The following is a 19,137-nucleotide window of genomic DNA, read 5'->3' as shown; positions in this document are numbered from 1 at the left end:
TCAATACTCTTTTGGGAAACTGAGAAAAAGGTTGTGAAATATATCTGAGTCGAATGCTTCTTTGAGTTTAGATGGGGAGAGGACCAGTTTTTGGATGAGAACATCATGCAAAGCTCACCTCCCTTTTAGAGCTTAATGCTGACACATTCCCAGCAATGCTTAATAAGTCAGCAAGACACTCCACTTGTATCCCAGCAACCCAACAGCCAGTGTCTCTGAAAGAATTAACAGGGATGTTATCTACAGGGTGTTCCACAGATCTCAGTGTTCCCTTTTTGAATGTCTTAACTGAAATAATTAAGGAGCAGATGGAGCTGACCAAAGTTAGGGCATCCTTTATGTTACAAATAAGCAGTACCTTCCACTCAGAGAGATCAAGGAATGGTTAGCAATACTTGTAGTATTGATGAACTAGGAGGAGCTCTAATCTCCAAATTAATAGTCTCAAAAGGAGAGGAGACACTTATGAGGATACTCAAATGAGGAATAGACAGTATGTTGAAGTGAGCCCATGAAATATCATTACTAGTAGTCAGGGCTGCAGCTGTTTCTTCATCACTGCTACAGCTTGAGCTTCTTCTAGACAGAAACTAAACACCTGAGGCAAAGCATCAACAAACTAGCCAGACAAGCAGAACCTGTTGGACTGTTCATAGTTTGTAGCCATATTCATGGCTTCATGAAGCTGTGGGATCTGTATTCAAACATTAGAAGGTGGACCATCAATTAGTGCTAACCTCACAGGAAAGACTTTCTCAGGGAAGAAGCTGTTTAGTGCGGGAGTCAAAATGAATCTTTGAAAGCAAGAATAAGAAAAAAAAACCTTACCATCAGCAACAAAGGAGAAGAGTGAATACAGAAGACGTGTGATCATGTCATGCTGAAACTGCATCTTGACTTTTTTCTGACAGAGAAACAACCATGAGATTTTCTAGTCTTGACAACACATACCAAGCAGGCAAAGCAGAAAATGCAAGAACTGAGGAAATACATCTCAAATTGATTCCACTGTCTCCAAACTGAGCATAATGCAAAAGTCTGGCACTCCTGGGAGCATACATGCAAGAAGAGGTGGGCAGAAGAAATAGTTTGGTAGGGGTAGTAGCTGAGATTTACAAGAAAAACAGACAGGATCTTGCCATTATCTATCCCCAAAACAAATGTTTCAGGATGAAGCAGGCAATAAGCATTTACTGAACATTTGCACAGTAGAGAATTTACCTACAGAAGAGGCCTTCTCCAGTATGATTTGCATCTTCTTTATGGAGCTTTAAAAAAACAAACCAAGGAATTTGGAGAGACATCCTAAATCTCAGGCTCCTGAAAAAGTGTATCATGCACCAGCATATTGGAAGAGACATTAAGGTTAATGCTATCATAACCATATGACTTCCTAGCCTTGGTGGATCTGATCAGTTCCTGCTTATACATTTCATTCAGATGTTTCCATTAGAAGTTCCTCAGGTTCACCTGTGGGAACAACCAATTTCGCTTCAGAAAATATCCTGTCAGACTCAACTCAGCATCTGTAATATCCACAAAACCCTAAAGATATCCAGTGCAGCTCACAAAACAAAGTTATTGCATGGGCATGATGTGGCATGACTATAATTGCCAGCACTGCTGCATTCTGTACTAGTTGCAGCTTCCAAGTGGTTTTCAAGGGCAGCCTCATGTAAAGCGTATCAGGTGCACACTACTATGGGTCTCGGTATAATACTGGACCTTGTAACTGTATGTCTACATCACAAATGTACTACCTTAAATAGTGTTCTGTTATCTTTGAACTGGGAGAAGCAATTGATCTGTCTATAGAGCACAAGTCAAAAGAGGGGTGTTTTGAAAACTATTAGAACACTAATTGGGCTCTCATCCCCAATTAGGCTGGCATCTGTAGTCACCATGGGACCCTCCAGACAGTCCCTTACACTCAAGTGACCAAAGTGTAAGGGACTGTCTGAACGGTCCCATGGTGACTACAGATGCCAACCTTATTGGGGATGAGAGCCCATTTCCAAAACCGTGTTGTACAGGAATGTGATCCCATCATACATTGCCACTGCTGATGATGATATTCCTACTGGAGCTGGGGACAGTATGACTGGCTCTGAAAGTACTATCATTTCAAGTGTATAGGTATTACCTACAGGTGTGAACCAACATGAGAAAAGCCTATTTAAATAATCACGGCTAATTCATATCAAAGAGTCTTCAGAAAAAAGCCACATGTAAATGACACGTGTGGAGAAACATCCTCCTCTTATCAGATTGCACGAAGAGATCATGAACACTATGTAGTGTAGCTGAGTAACCACTCTTCTCCATCTATTCTTCTAGATGGAGAATATGTTCTACATCTGGAGATTTCCATGAAATTGCAGCATGATGAATGCCCCTCTTTTGACTTGTGCTCTATAGACAGATTAATTGCTTCTCCCAGTTCCAAGATAATAGAACGCCAGGGTGTTTTTTATACATTCTCATCTTTTTCTTTTTTTTAAAGATATTTGAAAAATCGATTTATTGAGATTTTGATATTTCTTGTTCTAGAAATAAATAGGCTGCTCCTGTATATGTAAATGGGTGAGTCCCTAGACAAAATATGCTCTTAACAGAACTTGGAGATTGCCAGTTTACCTTTCTTCCTCACAGGATCCTGCTGTCTTCTGTCGAAATGTATTCATGTATTGCTTTGGTTTTCAATATTTTTCACCATCAGCAAAATCCTGCACAAAGTTTCCAGGGGAATGGGGAGAACTGTTTAAAAATATACATCATAACAGCATAGTGACTCTTACTAAGTCAGATTCAATCCAGGTACCTGTCATGGACGTTTCAGTTTAAATTCCTGTAGAGAGCAGAAAATTAGACTTGATGGCCTAAGCAGTCCCCCCCAGTACTATGATTCTAGTCCAACATTTTATTTATAGTGATGATCAAATGAATGCACCTAGGAAGTTCAGAGGAAAAGGATAAAGAATGCCCTTTTTCTATATAAAGTTTTACTGGCTCTGAATATTATTTGTTCTTGCTTATTTTTTTCCTTTTTTTATTAATTAGTAATTGTTCAAGATATAATTAAGACACATAATGTAGAATGTAAGACCGACAGAATACAAGTCTAAAAAAGAAACAGGAAAAGCTAAAACGGTGCAGGAATAAGCAAAAAAGCATATCCTTCTTACCTTTTCCAGCACAGGTGTAAAAGTACTTAAAAGTTAATCCCTTACTATTAATTAAACATTTAGTAACCTTGTATCTCTAAAATCAAACTATTCAGTCATCAAAAGCTAAAATCAAGACTTCATTCTTTTGCGTTAAAAGCAAATAGTCCAGGAGCGGCTTCCAGATGGAAACTAATCTAGTTACAGTGTTTTCTCTTATCAGTGCTGTCAGCTTAACCATTTGTGCCAATTCCATCAACTTAATCATCCAATCCTCCATTGAGGGAATTTGTGCATCCTTCCATCTTTGAGCATATAGGAGTCTTGCTGTTATCATATGTAAGAACAGAGTTCCACGTTGCTTTACAAACTGTTGGTCCATCAAGCCCAAGAGAAACAGCTCCAGTTTCAATTGTAAGTCCACTTTAAGAATCTTTTGAAGAGTACTACATATTTGGTTCCAGAATTTATTAGCTTTTCCACAAGTCCACCATAAATGATAGAAGGTTCCTTCCCCCTGTGAGCATTTCCAACAGACATTTGATAGCCCATTATACGTTTTAGACAGCTTATTGGGAGTAGATCATTTTATAAAAATTCTCTTTCAAATTATAGTTCAAAGTAAATTTCAGACCTTTGTTCCACATATTCTCCTATTGTTCAATCATAATATTGTACCCAAAATTCTTAGCCCATTTAGTCATAGTCTTTAACGTAGTCATCTTCTAAGTTCAATTGCAACAACATTCTATACGTTTTCTTAATTAGATGCTCATCGTTTGTACAAAGTTCCATGTCAAGTTGTGTTTTTTCATGAACAAAATTACGTACTTTCTTATCCAGATTGAACCTTTCTGACAGTTGTGCATAATTAAACCAGTGACAAGCGTAACCCTCCAATTCTAGCAGCTCCCTTGTTTTAAATTTAGGTATCCCTTCTTCAGAGTTCAGCAAATCTTCATATCTCAACCAGCATGGTTTACCTGTCACCTCTCTTCTGAAAAAAGCTTCTTGAGGTGACAACCACATAGGTACATTAGGGGACAATATTGGTTTATATTTATTCCAAACCCTCAGCATGGCACACCTAACAGGATGATTTTTAAAATCTTTACTGGCTTTAACTTTGTCATAACACAAGTAGGTGTGCCATCCAAAGTAGAAAGTGTCCTTCTAATTCCAATGATTTTGTGTCCTTCAAGGTCACCCAATCCATAGCAAACAACAGGCAGCAAAATACAATTTCAAATCAGGCAAACCTAGACCTCCTCATTCTTTGGCATCTTGTAACAGTTTATATTTGATTCTTGGTTTCTTCCGTTGCCCAATGAACTTAGAGATATCTTTCTGCCATTGTTTAAATGGTAGGTCTGTTGTCAAAATCAGTATTGTCTGGAACAAAAACAACATTCTGGGCAAAACATTCATCTTAATCACCAATATCCAACCCATCAGTTGTACTTTTTCCCACCTTACCAAGTCTTTCTTAACTTTGCCTCACAATTTAACATAATTATTCTGAAACAATCTGTTGTTCGTAGTTGTTAATGTCACCCCCAAATATCTGACCTTTTTTCCAATTACAAAACCAGTCCTACTCAACAACATTTCTTGATTGTGTGCAGTCATATTCTTGATCAACATCTTTTTTTTTAAATTTACTTTCAGTCCAGCTAGTGGCCCAAATTCCTTTAATTTCTTCATCAGATGTTCAACAACATTCAAATGGTCTTGTATTAAATCTAAATCATCAGCAAATGCCCTCAGTTTGAAGACCGTCGTCTTTATTTTCAAACCCTTTATTTGATCATCTTGTCTAATGTCTCTGTTCAGGACTTCCAAAACTAGGATAAAGAGTAAAGGTGACAAAGGACATCCTTGCGTTGTTCCTTTCTGTATGTGGCAGGGCTTAGTTAGATCATCATTTACAATAATACGTGCCTTTTGAGGCATATAAATTGATTTAATTCCTTGTATAAAATTGTCTCCAAACTCCATATTTTCCAAAACTTTGAACATAAAAGTCCAGTTCAAATTGTCAAAGGCCTCTGTATCTAGAAGGATGAGAGCTGCCTGCTGTTTATTATGGTGCTGTAAATATTCTGTAATGTCCAAGACTATTCTCACATTGTCTCTTAATTGTCTTTTGGGTAGAAATCCGCATTGATCTTTGTGAATAAAGTCCTGTAAAATTCTCTTCATTCTTTCAGCCAGTATTGAAGCAAATATTTTGTAGTCGTTGTTCAACAAAGAAATTGGTCTATAATTCTTAGTTATAGTAGTATCTTGGGCGTCTTTTGGTACGAGTGCAATATTGGCTTCTTTCCAAGAGTCAGGCATTGCAGAGCCCTGCAAAATAGCATTCATCAGTCTTTGAAAGGGCTGAAGAAGCTGATCCTCAAAGCATCTATAATACAATGCTAGGAAGCCATCTGGACCAGGTGCTTTCCCCAGTTTGGTTCTTTTTATGTCCTCCACTATTTCCAAAGAACTTTTGGGATTGCTCATTGATGATTTCTGTGATTATGAGAGTTTCAGTAATTTTTGTTTCTCCAAATACTCATCTCTTTTCCAGAGAGACTTCTTCTCTTTTGTACAAATTGGAAAAAAAGTTGTAAAACGATTTCTTAATTCCATCATTATCCAATATTTCAGTATTTCCTTCTTGAATTTTTAGTATAATTTTCTTTTCTCTTTCCTTCCTTAATTTATACACCAACCATCTTCCAGGCTTATTGGCAAACTCAAAGTTTCCCTGTTTAACATAACTCAGTTTTGTTTCAATTTCCCTCACAGTCATCATAGATAATTGTTGGCGTAGTAATTTAAGTTGATGTAAAATATCAGTTTCCACTGGGTTTTTCTGTAACGCAATTTCTTTTACTTTAATTTGATCCAAGATGATTTGCATTTTTTGTTTAGACTTCATTTTTATATTAGTTATGGTAGATAAGATGACCTCTCATAATTGCCTTACTGGTGTCCCAGACAGTTTTTAGGTCAATCTCTTCGTCCAAATTGATATCAAAAAAAATTCTTTAAACTCTTCCTGCAATCAGCCAGAACATTTTCTCTTTGTAAAATAGCTTCGTTCAGCCTCCATCTAAAAGCCATAAAAGGTCTCTTTGTTTTCAAACTTACTGGATTATGATCAGAAAAAAGTCTTTGGTAGAATATTAACCTTACATATTTTGTTGGCTAAGTTATTTGAGATCCATATCATGTCAATTCTTGAAAAGGATTTATGTCTTTCTGAGTAAAAGTTATATTCCCTTGCCAGTACATTTTTGTGTCGCCAGGAGTCGATTAATGCCAACTTTTCTGTCATATCAAAAAAAAGCCTGTGGGAGTCTTCTTGTTTAAGCTTAATTTCCTTTTCAGGTGTCCTGTCCAATTGTGGGGAAGTTAGGTAAAGGTAAAGGTTTCCCTTGACATTAAGTCCAGTCGTGTCCGACTCTAGGGGGCGGTGCTCATCTCCGTTTCAAAGCTGAAGAGCCGGCGTTTGTCCGTGGACACTTCCGTGGTCATGTGGCCAGCATGACTACACGGAACGCCGTTACCTGCCCGCCAAAGCGGTACCTATTAATCTACTCACATTTGCATGTTTTCAGGTAATTCATTCAGAAGGTGTCTAAAATATTTACTTTTATCCTCATTTGGTACATATATCCCCACAACAATAGATTTAAGTCCATTAAGCTCAATCTCCCCATCAACACTGACTGGAACTGACCCTAGAGGAAGGAGGAGAACCAGTACAACACTGTGTCACCCACCCCAGAGCTGCCCCAGAAGAATACCATGACTGCTGGTATTAAAAATCACTGAGAGGTCAACTTCTGGGGAAGAAAGGGCAGGCTGAGCTGGCTCAACAAAAAGAGCCAGTGATTGCAGCTATGAACAAGGAGCTGATGAGTAGATCAGCTCCTCTGACCTCTGGAGAAAGAGAGGACATGAAAATGTCCACATTGTGCTCCATATGGTTGCTCCTCATGAGGAGACTGCAAGGCAGTGGTCTCTGGAGGATGGGAGAAGGGAATTTGGCATTCTTGCTCCAGCCTCACTTGGAGCCTTTAAAGGACACTAAGTTTGCACTTCCTTTGCTAACCACTTTCAGAAATTGCATATTAACTGCTTTAAAGAAGTTAGACATGTTCAAAATGACAAGGCTGGAAACATCGGGTAAGTGCCTTCAATCCTTAATATAAGAAAATGAATTCAAAATAGACAGCAAAAAGGAACACAAGCTTTTGTCTGTAGAAAGTTTTAAATGGATTAAGGGCTCAGAAAAAGTTAGAATATTTGATTTTGAATATTAAGACTTTGAAATTAATTTTAAAGAATAAATGCATTTTTGTGGAAAAGAAAAATGAATTTCAGTATTGGAGATATAACAACATAAGCAACTTATAATGGTGTTCAGAGATGTTTCTGAGGAATGGTACCAGGACTTGAGTCAACAATGTCAGCTGTGTTGTGTGTTCTTATGAACACTCTGTTCCCAGAAGAAGCTGTTACAGAAAAAGATTGGAACAAAACTTATTTGACATGATTGTGGAGAACAGTGTGAACAAGAATTTGTCACTGGATATGCCCCCCCCCCCCAAATCAGATGGGGCTTTAAAAATTAAGAAGGAAATAAAAATGCCAATTCAAGAGAGTAGTTGGAATAATTTTTTTCTGATGGACTTAAAAATAGGCTTTGAGACAAGGGACAATAATCATTTGAATGGAATAAAGAGCAAGATTGTTTTATGCAAGAGGAAGGAACATAAAGCTGGCTTATTTGATCAGGGTTAAAACGGGACGTGTTATTTTGGGTGGTTCTTTCTGGACTTGCTGATATCTGGACTGGAAAAGACGTGTACTGTATTTTCTTATAGTTAAGAGTTGAGATATGGAACGATGAGTTTTATATTTGTTAACTAATATTATTGTAGACTTTTTGCTGATGTGGATTGCAAAAGATGTTGCTTATAGTTAAGAGTTGAGTTATGGGATGAAGAGTTTTATATGTGTTAATTAAGAGGCAGTGAAGATATAGTTAAACTGACTGGAAACCTCTTATGGACTTTTTGTGAAAACATAAAAAAATGAACTTGTGATTTATGGCTTTGATTATTAGACAGGATAGATTATAAAAAGAAGAGTATTACGTAACTTTAGAGAGAAAGGTTAAAATATAATTGTACTTATAACTGCTGTGAAGAATATCAGAAGCTACTTCTTCGTATCTTTTCTTTCTTTTCTATTTTTCTTCAACTTTTTTCCTTGCAGTTTTTGCTTTCTCTTTGCTTTTTTCCTTTTTTCTTCCTTTATATTGGTTTGTATTAGTTTTTGTCTTTTTTTTTTTTTAAGTTTCAATAAAAATCACATTAAAAAAAAGATAGAGAAACTGTTTATACTTGTGATGAGGGTGGGAAGTCTCTCTTTTTCTTTTCTCTTTGTATTTTTTCTTTTTTGCTTTCGTGCACCTTTCATTCTATTTTTCTTTTTCTTTTTTGTATTATATTTTACTATTGTAGTTAAAAAATACTCTTAAAAATATTTTAAGAAAAGCCACTGAGAGGTCAAGAGGAGCAAAGATGGACACATCACCCCCATACTACTCCTGCCAGAAGTCATCCAAGGGTGCGATCAATGCCATCTCAGTCCCATACAAAGACCTAAACCCTGACTGAAAGGGGTCCAGATAATCTACTTCTAATCTGTTTCTTTCAGGGCCCACTGAAGCTGCAGCACGACCACCTTCCCTAGAAGCTTCCCTAAAAAGGGAAGGTTAGAAACTGGATGGAAATTATCTAGGATGGTGGGGTCTTGTGATGGTGTCTTGAGGAAGTGGTATACTGTTAAGAAGGGGTCTCTTGAGGGAACAAAGAATTAATTCAGCGCAAATACAGTTATGACACAGTGTTCCTGAGGCTAAAAATTTGCATGCTAAAGATATCTTTGGTAAGGATGAAGCAAATCAGCTTTCATCACGTAGCTCCTACACTTGCACTGTTAAGTTAATCCCCAACCCTCACATGCATTTGGGCATCTGTATTTATTTTCTGTGCTTGAAACAGGTGCACTCCATGAATTCCTATAAAAAAACCTACAACAGAGGTCAATTCAGTCTTCCCTTGCCTCATCACCACTCCATTACTTTTTGTGGAGAAAAATGAGGAAAGTTCTAGCTCTGTTACAGTTTCAGAATTCTGAACAAGATTACTATTCAGAACCGTTATCTCCTTTCTTTCCCTCCTGGATCCTTTCCTAACCCTCATTTCAAACAAGATACAGGTATTACAAGTACACTGTGGTACTCTTTCACGTAATTCCTCAGTGGTCTTCCAACATTTTATGAATAGCATATTCTGATACCTCTTAGATTGCTGCTTCATCATCTAGTTGATAGGGCTATGAGACACTAATGAAGATTTTATTCCTAAATGCAAATCTAGTTTGCTGAAGTAGAGAAATTTGATTTAGATGTACCTTTTGTAGCTCTCTCCACTCGTTGAAGTATAGTCAGTGAATGATGAGGCTAAAGTCTACCCCAAAATATCAACGTTTTTCAAAATTTTCAAAAATACTTTAGTTTCATCAGTTTGTATAGGTGGCTTATTTCATTATTTGTGTGTATCACTGCATACAATCTTCTTGGAGACAAAAAGTGCATTCTGTCTGACAGTTACAGCAAGCTGTCTAATATAAAGAATTTACATCTAGGCCCATTATGAAATACCTTGACTCTGGTGTTCCATTTATTGTAGAGATAGATATTTCTAACACTACCATGGAGGGATACTTTTACAAGCTTCCAGAAAGGAGATAATGTTACACACCCGTATTTTACTACTACCGTAACTTAAAGCTACACCATCAGTAAGGAGCTGCTAGCCAGGAAAATTCCTTAGACTTATCAGTTATTATTGCAACTGCTAGAATGTGGTTTTGCTTCACTAGAAATGAGTATTTTATTAGGCCTCCAGTGTATAAATTGTTATAATCCAGCTGCAGGGTATTTTATTTTGTGCAAAATACTACATACAGTATCTCAAGAATTCTCATATCTGTAAATTAAAGAGAACCTACATTACCTAGCAAGCTTGATAACAATTTGTGATTGATTATACATGTCAAATTGTGGAAGAAAATATCTGTGGTCTTAGTTTTCTGATTATCATGCTCTCACGGGTAAGATATGATATTGGTTATTATCAGTCTGTTCTATTCTTTGTTTGTTCCTCCTTTTTCTTCAAACGTTTAGATTTAATAGATTGCCCAAATTCATTGTATTAATTGGGGTCCTCAATTTACAGCAAAAGTTTGATAGGCATTCGCTGCCCTTGGTATAAAAGTGAATTCTGTCACTGATGAGGCTGTTAACTGTTGTGTAAACATTGCCCATGTGCAAGCTGGCTCACTTTTCAGAAATTACAGGCTGCATTCACTCCTTTGCCAAAAGCAACAGAGAATGTAACGTAGACGTCAGGTCTTTTAAATAACATATAGAAAGCTCACATTTGACAGCAAAGGTACTGGCCAAGATTATTTTGCTTATTACTTTAACCATTTTCTTAATAAATTTAACAAAACGAGATTTGTTTCCTTGATAGTTCATTTCCACTTTGCTATTGGCTCTGATCCTTGTCCACAGTCTACCATCCACAGATTGTTGGGTAAACTGAATATACAATGTTACTGAAGCAATTATGTACATCAGTTACAGCAGTGGCTGAAAAAGTTATTAAAAGCAAAATTGTAATTTCAGTGAGGAATAAAAATGAGGAACATAGAAATCAGCATGGCTACAGAAAATCTTAGTGTATATCTGAAAAGAAAAAAAATAATATATGAATGATGGAATGAGGGACAGATCACCAAGGGGTACAGCAAGGTAGCTTGTAATTGTAGTGATGGTGTTCAGAAAATAAAACCTCAGAATAAGCTGAGACTAGGCAAGGATGCTAAGAATAATAAAAAGGGCTTCTTTATGTACGTTCAAAATAAAAGGGGGAGAGATGATATACCAGCTATTCAATGAGTATGACAGAATGCTAACTGCTAGCAAAGAAAAGGCACTCAGCTCCTACTTTGAATCAGTCTTTTCCAGCAAGGAAATATGTGTTCCATCAAGAAATTATAAAGAGCAGAGTGGAGGGACAGGTTTGAATCTTGAGACTGATAGCAGTCAGAAAATGCTTCTTTACTTTGAATGAATATGGCAAATGTCCCTATCATCAAAAAGGAAAATCAGGAGCTACAAGTCAGTCAATTTGACTGTGAGAGGAATCCCTCATGGTACTCCTAAACCGAAAACCAATGTGACCAAGGCTGCTGCCAGATCAGGATCCTTACCATTGGCCAATGTGTTAATTTTGCTCCCTAAAGACTTTTGTCTGGATTCCTCACCAATGACCTTTATTGTCTTCTGTCTTTTATAGTCACTTCTGGGACTGAAACTCTTCGCTAGCTCCAGAACACAGCTGGAATTTTTAATAGCGTTGTCTCTGTCTGCCAGTTCAATGATCTTTGATAGTCTTTTCACCTTGTCTACCCACCATCAGTCCCCAGAAACCTATGGGAGCCTTCTCTGTCTTTGCTACTGGCCTCAACTGCCATTGCCAGCCTGCTTTTTATAAAATTTTTCTCACTTATGCCTGATCGAGCTGATGTGAATGGAGAGCTGTGTTTGAGCAGTCCACTCACATTATCCCCTTCTAGTGAAGAATTGAGATGGGATCCTGAAGTCTTCCTCTGGTATCGTCATCCAGACCACCTCTAGGTCTGGTCTACATTGAAACATTTCCTCATGGAGGTTTATCTGACTATTACGGTCCTATCACAAAAGATCAAATTTCTATTGCCATTCCCATTGCACATTTGAAGACATAAACCTCTTTCCCTATTGTATTATATGTTCTCTCCCTAGATGAGAGTTATTTTAGAGAAATACAGTATAAGATCCTTCCCATCCTTATGTGATGGCTTGTATATTAGTGGAAAAGTGAGACACGAAACTTCCATAATGCCCTGCAATCATGTGGGAGATTGCACTTATTGGAAGGCTTGCACTGGTTTTTCTTTTGACTTGATTTCTTGATAGCCTGCTGTATACCTGAAGTACTATAGTCTGCTATAATCCAGATTTAGACTATCCACAATGGTGCAAAAATGTTGTAAATGTGTTTCCCAGGAAATATCCAAGTATACCTCATATACTCACATACTATAGTCTGGGAGAGCCTGGTTGTGGGAGCTCCTTGTAGCTCAAACAGCATCCTCACAAAATGATAATAGTTGCTAAGGAATTGTGAGTGTCATCTTCCTTAATATGATCTCTAATAGTATTTGCTAGTAGTCATTTTTTAAATAATGTGGATGGTTACCTAGCACCACTCATCTATTAAGCTATCATCCCTGGGTATTGGATAATTATCAGATTTAATCACCTGATTTAACTTCAGATCCACACAAAATCTATTTTTTTTAATAGCTATAGATATTAAATTATGGTTGAGGCTCATTCATTGTAGAAAGGTTCCATAACACCTAATTGTAGCATGTTCTGAATCTCCCTTTCCAGCATTTCCTTCAACTTTCCTTTCTCTAATTGGTCTGGCATCTCCAGTCTTGTGTTTTACCAAGTTGGTAGTATTTGGCTCACTGGTGCATTTTTCTTAAGAATACCTCTGTTCTGTGGATCCATCTGTACCTTGGAGTAATGGCAGCAGGTAGCACTTGGAGATAGCAGTTGTTGAGTAATATGTTTTCAACCCTTTCCTAAGTATATTAACATGGTATAAGTCTTCTTTGTAGTTGGCAGGCCCTATTCTGTCAACAGCTTTAAATACCATCTTGCCTGAAGTTTACATTCCTGGCTAATAGAAGTAAAAGCATTGCTCCTCCTTCCTCAGACTTTTCCCTTTGTATGTACTTTTCTCCTTGTGCTTAAAATCATATAGGCATTTCTGACTCTTCTGTGCTACTTTTAGGAGTTCTTGTATTATTTGGCTTAGCTTTTGCGATGTAGTCCTCTGCACCTTCTTTGGACCTTCTACTTTTTTTAGTTCAACTCCTCTTTACTATATGTGACACACACCAAAGCTGCCTCATACAAAAGCTCTACAGGACTGAATTCTGTAGATATTTATGGTATATGTGAACCACAAATAGGAAAGCAAATATCCCAATAATTGAGATTCAAAAATGCATATTTCTTCAGCATGTGTTTTAGTGCCTGGTTGAGACACTCTGTCATGGTGATTGGATCTACTCCTCATCCCACCTATGCTACCAAGTTATATGTCATGAGTAAGGATGGCGAGCAGGGGGCTCCCATCCAGACTGTTAAGCGCATGCGTAGCACTGAGGAATTGGTCAGCCATTCAAAGAGACACAGATCGGGACCGCCTTAACCTTTGGGGTTTATATGTCTGGGTTTTTCCCACGCTTCTTCAGTTTGTTAGGATTCCTGTTATGTACTAGCAATAAACATTAGAGACCAGTTCCTTGTCTCAGCGTGTTTCCTGGCTGTTAGGACATTATACCAGAGATTTGGAATAGTACTGAAACTCAGTGCAACATTTTTTGGTGGGGGGGAAAAAAACCTTTGTAGTTGTTGCAGAAAAATCTGTGAGATAAAGCATCCCTCTAAATTGTGTCCCCCTTCTCCATTTCCCAAACTCTGTGTGTTGTCAAGGAATTTAACTTTCAATTTCCCTTTTAAGTGGATTTTTTGAGAAACCAGGCCAACCTTATACTTTCTAATCTCCAGCTGGTTGGCTCCTTTCCTAGAACACAAAGAAAACGACTCCTGTTCAGAAGGCTAGTTTCTCCCTGATGATGAGAAACCTGAACACGATACTCGCTTAGCCTTTCAATATGGGAAAACTAAGTATCAATCCTTCCTTCCTCTATCTGTTGTACCTCTCTCTTGCAAGTAGCTTGGTCCAAATCAGCTGTTCAGTGTTGGAGATAAGCTGGTCTATCACGTCAGATTGATCTTGACTCTGCACTTTGCAAAGTATGGGGAGGCCCCTGTCCTTACCTCTTAATCTTGTTCCCTTCCTTGTAAATGGCATCTACACTTCTGTCACCAATGGGTTGCTCATGCTTCCTGCAGATTTCTTTCTTTTTCCTCGCCACCCCCTTCTTTCTCACTAGTTGCTGGGTGATCCAGACTCTTGGTAGTTGGGTAGGACTGGTGGATTTTTAAGTTGGTCTGGTGACTGCTGACTTTGGCTAAGCATCTCTCTTGTCCTTTGCTGGGATGATTTGTTGCCCTCCAACTGCAGCTTCTGGCTGGGCCCAACTGGAGTTCTGTACTGATATTCCAGTTAAGCTGCTTCTCTCAGCTGGAGCCTTTTAGCTACAGGATAGGCCTGCAGTCTTTCAATCTAGTAACAAAGTTGTTTGGTTTTTACCTTTTCCACTTGGCAAAATCAGCTGTTGCTGGCAAGGCTACAGTTTGTAGAACTATGCCTTTTTATTTTGCTTCTCCACTCACCACCAACCAGTTTATTGGCTGATATATCTCTTAATCCCCACCATGGCCTAATATTGACTGTCAGCCTGAGTTCCATGTTGCACACATCCAGTTGCTCCTTTTGGCCAAGGCAATTCCTGGACTCTCAGCACTGCCTATGTGCCAGTCAAGTTGTCTGGACTACTACTGCTGATCCCCACCAGCTGGCCTGCCAGTTGAACCATCTACTGGAACCATCCCATGCAGACTTCCTGCCCTCTGTCTTCAGTCACTTCTTGTGGGACTCTGGAAGTCTTCACTAACTCAGGAACAGATCAGAGTCTTCAAGAGCCTTGTTTCTGCCAACCAACACAGCATCTTTAGCAGCCTTCTTTCACTGTCCACTAACACTAAATCTATCAGTCTATGGCATCGCCCCCCCCCCCCATTCTGCTACCAATTCCAGCCACCATTTCCAATCAGCAAGCCTGTCTTTTCCCGTCAGGCACCCTGCCTTTTTCTTCTTGTATATGCTCCTTGAAGGTAAACATGAACTTCAAGAATAAAATGAATGTGTGATAAGAGCAACCTGGGTGTTTAGATTATCAAGCTTTCTTCTCACACTGACATCAATACCCAGGAATATGCTAGAGCAGATTGTAAAGCAACCGTGTGAGTATTTTGAAAGCAGTGTAGGTGTTACCAGAAATCAGTACAGATTTCTCAAGAACATGTTTTGCCAGGCTAAACTTACTGATTTTTAATGGCATTTTTAGTACATTGTGTTGATGTAATATATCTTGTTTTAAGAGATCAAGTGTGATTTAAGAAAAATATGATGAGGCAGCTAATTAAAAACACCTGTGCTGCACTACACAAGATATTTCTTATCATGCCCATAGACACTTACCTGAACAGGGCGTGCATGAAACAGAAAGCTTTAAAATGTTTGACTTCCAGAGAGTTAGAAGTGAAGTGGTAGCGTATTGTGGCTAGTCTGGCTGAAAAGCAGGTGAGTTGGCCAAATGGAAGACTTTTGAAAATTATCAAGGAGGATTCTAGGGAGTCCTCGGGGCTTTGGGAAGAAACTCAAAGACCTTAGAGGAGATTGGCATGTGTAACCATGTTGAGAAGTTTTGGAGAGAATGGGGGAAAAAAAGCTTCCAGATCAAGCAGTTGATTGTGGAAGTTGTGGCTGAGAATTTGTGGCAGCAGAGTATAGAAGCTGTGCTTGTGCCAGAAAAAGAGAAGTCAGCAGCACAGAAGTCACACCAAACTTCTAGGACCATACTTTGAGGGAGGTCAACTGGTGGGAATGGCTAGTGGAATGGAGAACTGCAGCAGGGAGGTGCAGAACTATCCTGTGCACCCTGAATATTTATGCAGTAATTGTAATGATTGCCTATTCAAAATCACTATCAGACTCACACAAGTCTTCCATGGATATCTGATTTAATAATGAATAGTATGCAGGATCACAAGCAAAGCTGAGAATAGTAAAAGCGCAGGATGTCTCCCAGTAAAACCCCAAGCAACTCCCAGTCCCTCCCCCCAAAGTCAGCACAATTCCACGCCCAAAGGTGCCCCTAACGGTTCCTGCCAGTCTGCAGGAAACGTCCTTGACAAGGCGAGATAACCCAAACATACATTCCTCATTCTTCACTCCTCGCATCGCAGCCTGGTACAAGGAACAGGAGCAACCCCCTCCCGTACAAGAACTCGTGTCGGCATGGGAACCAGTTACAATGTTTTCCAGGAACATTGGAACAGGAACCAAGACATTCTGTCCCCCTGGAAAAAGAAAACTAAAAAAGGTTAATAACAAGCAAGAAGCTAAATATGCGGCTTGTCAGGATAGGCAAGATGAAAGCGGTTAATTAATTCAGGAGCATTAACGTGCCGAGCAGGCACCCATTCAGGGTGAGGGAAGTGTTTCCAGCAAATGAGATATTGCAGGGAGCCTCGAAGCTTTCTGGAATCCAGTGTCCTTTAACTCAAAATGCTGGTGTCCATCAATCATGATCGGAGGGGGTGGTGGAGGCGGGTTCCAGCGGTGCGAGGCACGAAAAGACTTCAAACTGCAGTGAAAGACAGGATGGAGGCGTTTTAAATTATGGGGAAGTTGAAGCTTCACAGCCACAGGATTAATGATGTCAACAATAGGAAAGGGCCCAATAAATTTGGGTGCCAACTTTTTGGACGGTTGGGCGTATCTGATGTATTTGGTGGACAAACTTTATCTCCAACTTTAAAGTTATCGGCTGGGGAGCAGTGCCGGTTGGCATGTTTTTTATAAACGGCCTGGGCGTCAGCCAAGGCTTGTTGAATGACTGGCCATGAGTGTGAAATTCGGGAGCCCCAGTCAGCCGCTGAGCCAGATGGGGAGGGAGGCTGGGGTAATTCTGGAATTGGTACAAAGTCGTGTCCATTAACTTGAAAAGGGGTTTCCCCGGTACTTTGGTATGCAGCATTGTTGTATGCAACTTCTGCAAAGGGGAGTAAGTCCACCCAATCATCCTGATGATAGTTGATGTAAGCTCTAAGGAACTATTCTAAGGTGGCATTAAGAATCTTAGTTGAACCACCCGTTTGAGGATGCGAAGCAGTGGACAAAGCCTACTTGGTGCCAATCAACTTCAAAAATGATTTCCAAAATTGAGAAGTAAACTGGGTTCCGCGATCAGAAATTAAGCGGGAGGGGCTACCGTGTAACCTGTAGATATGGTGTAAGAAAAGCTTGGCCAATTGTGGGGCCATTGGCAACGAAGCACAAGGGATGAAATGGGCCTGCTTTGAGAAAAAGTCCTTAACTACCCAAAGGACTGTTTTTTTTTTTGGCTGGGAGGTAAATCAACAATGAAATCCATAGAGATCTGCTCCCAGAGTCTAGTGGGGTCAGCCACCTTTTGTAACAGTCCCTGTGTCTTGCCTTCTTTGCCTTTTGACATGGCACACACAGGACAAGTGGCCACATATTCGTTTACATCACTGTGAAGTGTGGGCCACCAAAACTGGCGAATGAGGTGCAGTTTTTACAAATCCAAAATGGCCAGCCGTTTTGTCATCATGAGAACAGTGTAAAATTTTCACACGTAAAGCCTCTGGTACATAGAGTCTATGTTCCACCCAGCATAAGCCATCAGTAAAAGTCACTTTGTCTCTATGAGATTGCCACCAAGTATCAGATTTCAAAGCCTGAGTGAACTCAGCATGTAATTGACTAGGTACTTTTGGTTTCTGCCTTTGGGGCTGAGTTTTTTGCAAGTGAGACTGGCTTCTGGTTACAGCAGCCAAGCCCAGCTGAGGTTTTGCTAAAACTGTGTCAACATCAGCTGGCTGTCTGTCATGTTGAGGAAGGCAAGAAAGAGCATCAGCTAGAAAGTTTTTGCGCCCTGGGAAGTACTTTAACTGAAAATTAAAACGGCTGAAAAATTGAACCCAATGAATTTGCTTAGGGCTAAGGTATGTGAAGTGCTTCTAAGTTTCTGTGATCTGTCCACACCTCAAAAGGAAATTTGGCACTCTCCAGGTGGCACCAAGTCTCTAGAGCTGCCTTAACAGCAAACGCCTCCTTCTCCCAAACATGCCAACACCGCTCAGCATCAGAAAATTTCTTGAACAAATAAGCACAGGGCCGCAGTTTGTTTTCAGGGTCCTTTTGTAACAAAATAGCCCCAGTGGAGGTGTCAGAAGCATCCACTTGCAATACAAAGGGGCAATTGGGATCTGGGTGCTGTAGTACAGGCTCGGCAGTAAAAAGCAGTTTGAGTCTATCAAATGCAGCTTGACAGCTGTCAGTCCAGTGCAGCACAGCCCTGGGATTTTTTACTTTGCAGGTTTCGCCTTGCCCTTTTGTTTTTAATAAGTCAGTCAGAGGCAGCCCTATCTCCGCGAAATACGGAATGAATTGTCTGTAAACATTAGTAAACCCCAAAAAACTTTGTGATTGCCTTCTGGTACGAGGTCGTTCTCAAGCCAAAACTGCTTGTACCTTGGCTGGATCCATCTCAATGCCCCGTACAGAGACCCTGTAGCCAAGGTAATCAAGCTGTGTTTTATGGAATTCACATTTAGATGGTTTTGCATAGAGCTTTGCCTCTCTAAGCTTGCTCAGGACCTGCCTCAGGAGGCGTCCATGCTCTTCCTCTGTTTCAGTGTAAATAAGGACATCATCCAAGTAGACTAACACCCCTTTAAAGAGATGGCCATGTAGTACTTTATTGATCAATTGCAGGAACACTCCGGGTACCCCCGATAGGCCAAAGGGGAAAACCTTGTATTGGAATGACCCCAATGGGCAATTAAAAGCAGTTTTCCACTCATCCCCTGCCTTTATGCGAATACAAAAGTACGCCTCTCGCAAATCCAATTTGGGAAAAATTTTCCCCTTGGATAGATGGACCAACATGCCCTTCATGAGAGGGAGGGGGTACTTGTTCACGATGGAAATGCCATTTAACCCTCGATAGTCCGTGCAAAGTCTCAACGCACCATCTTTCTTTCCCTGAATAATACCGG

General features: G+C 39.6%; 1 protein-coding gene across 4 annotated transcripts in view; it reads left to right on the top strand.

Annotated features, from left to right (window-relative positions):
• Positions 1 to 19,137, top strand: part of ATF7IP (activating transcription factor 7 interacting protein) — a 136,328-nt gene that overhangs the window by 41,278 nt on the left and 75,913 nt on the right. The window lies entirely within an intron of this gene.

This window comes from Candoia aspera, chromosome 7, assembly GCF_035149785.1.
Source record: "Candoia aspera isolate rCanAsp1 chromosome 7, rCanAsp1.hap2, whole genome shotgun sequence".
Classification (NCBI taxonomy): domain Eukaryota; kingdom Metazoa; phylum Chordata; class Lepidosauria; order Squamata; family Boidae; genus Candoia; species Candoia aspera.
Note: the sequence above shows the minus strand (reverse complement) of the source record. Positions and strands in the feature narration are given on the sequence as shown.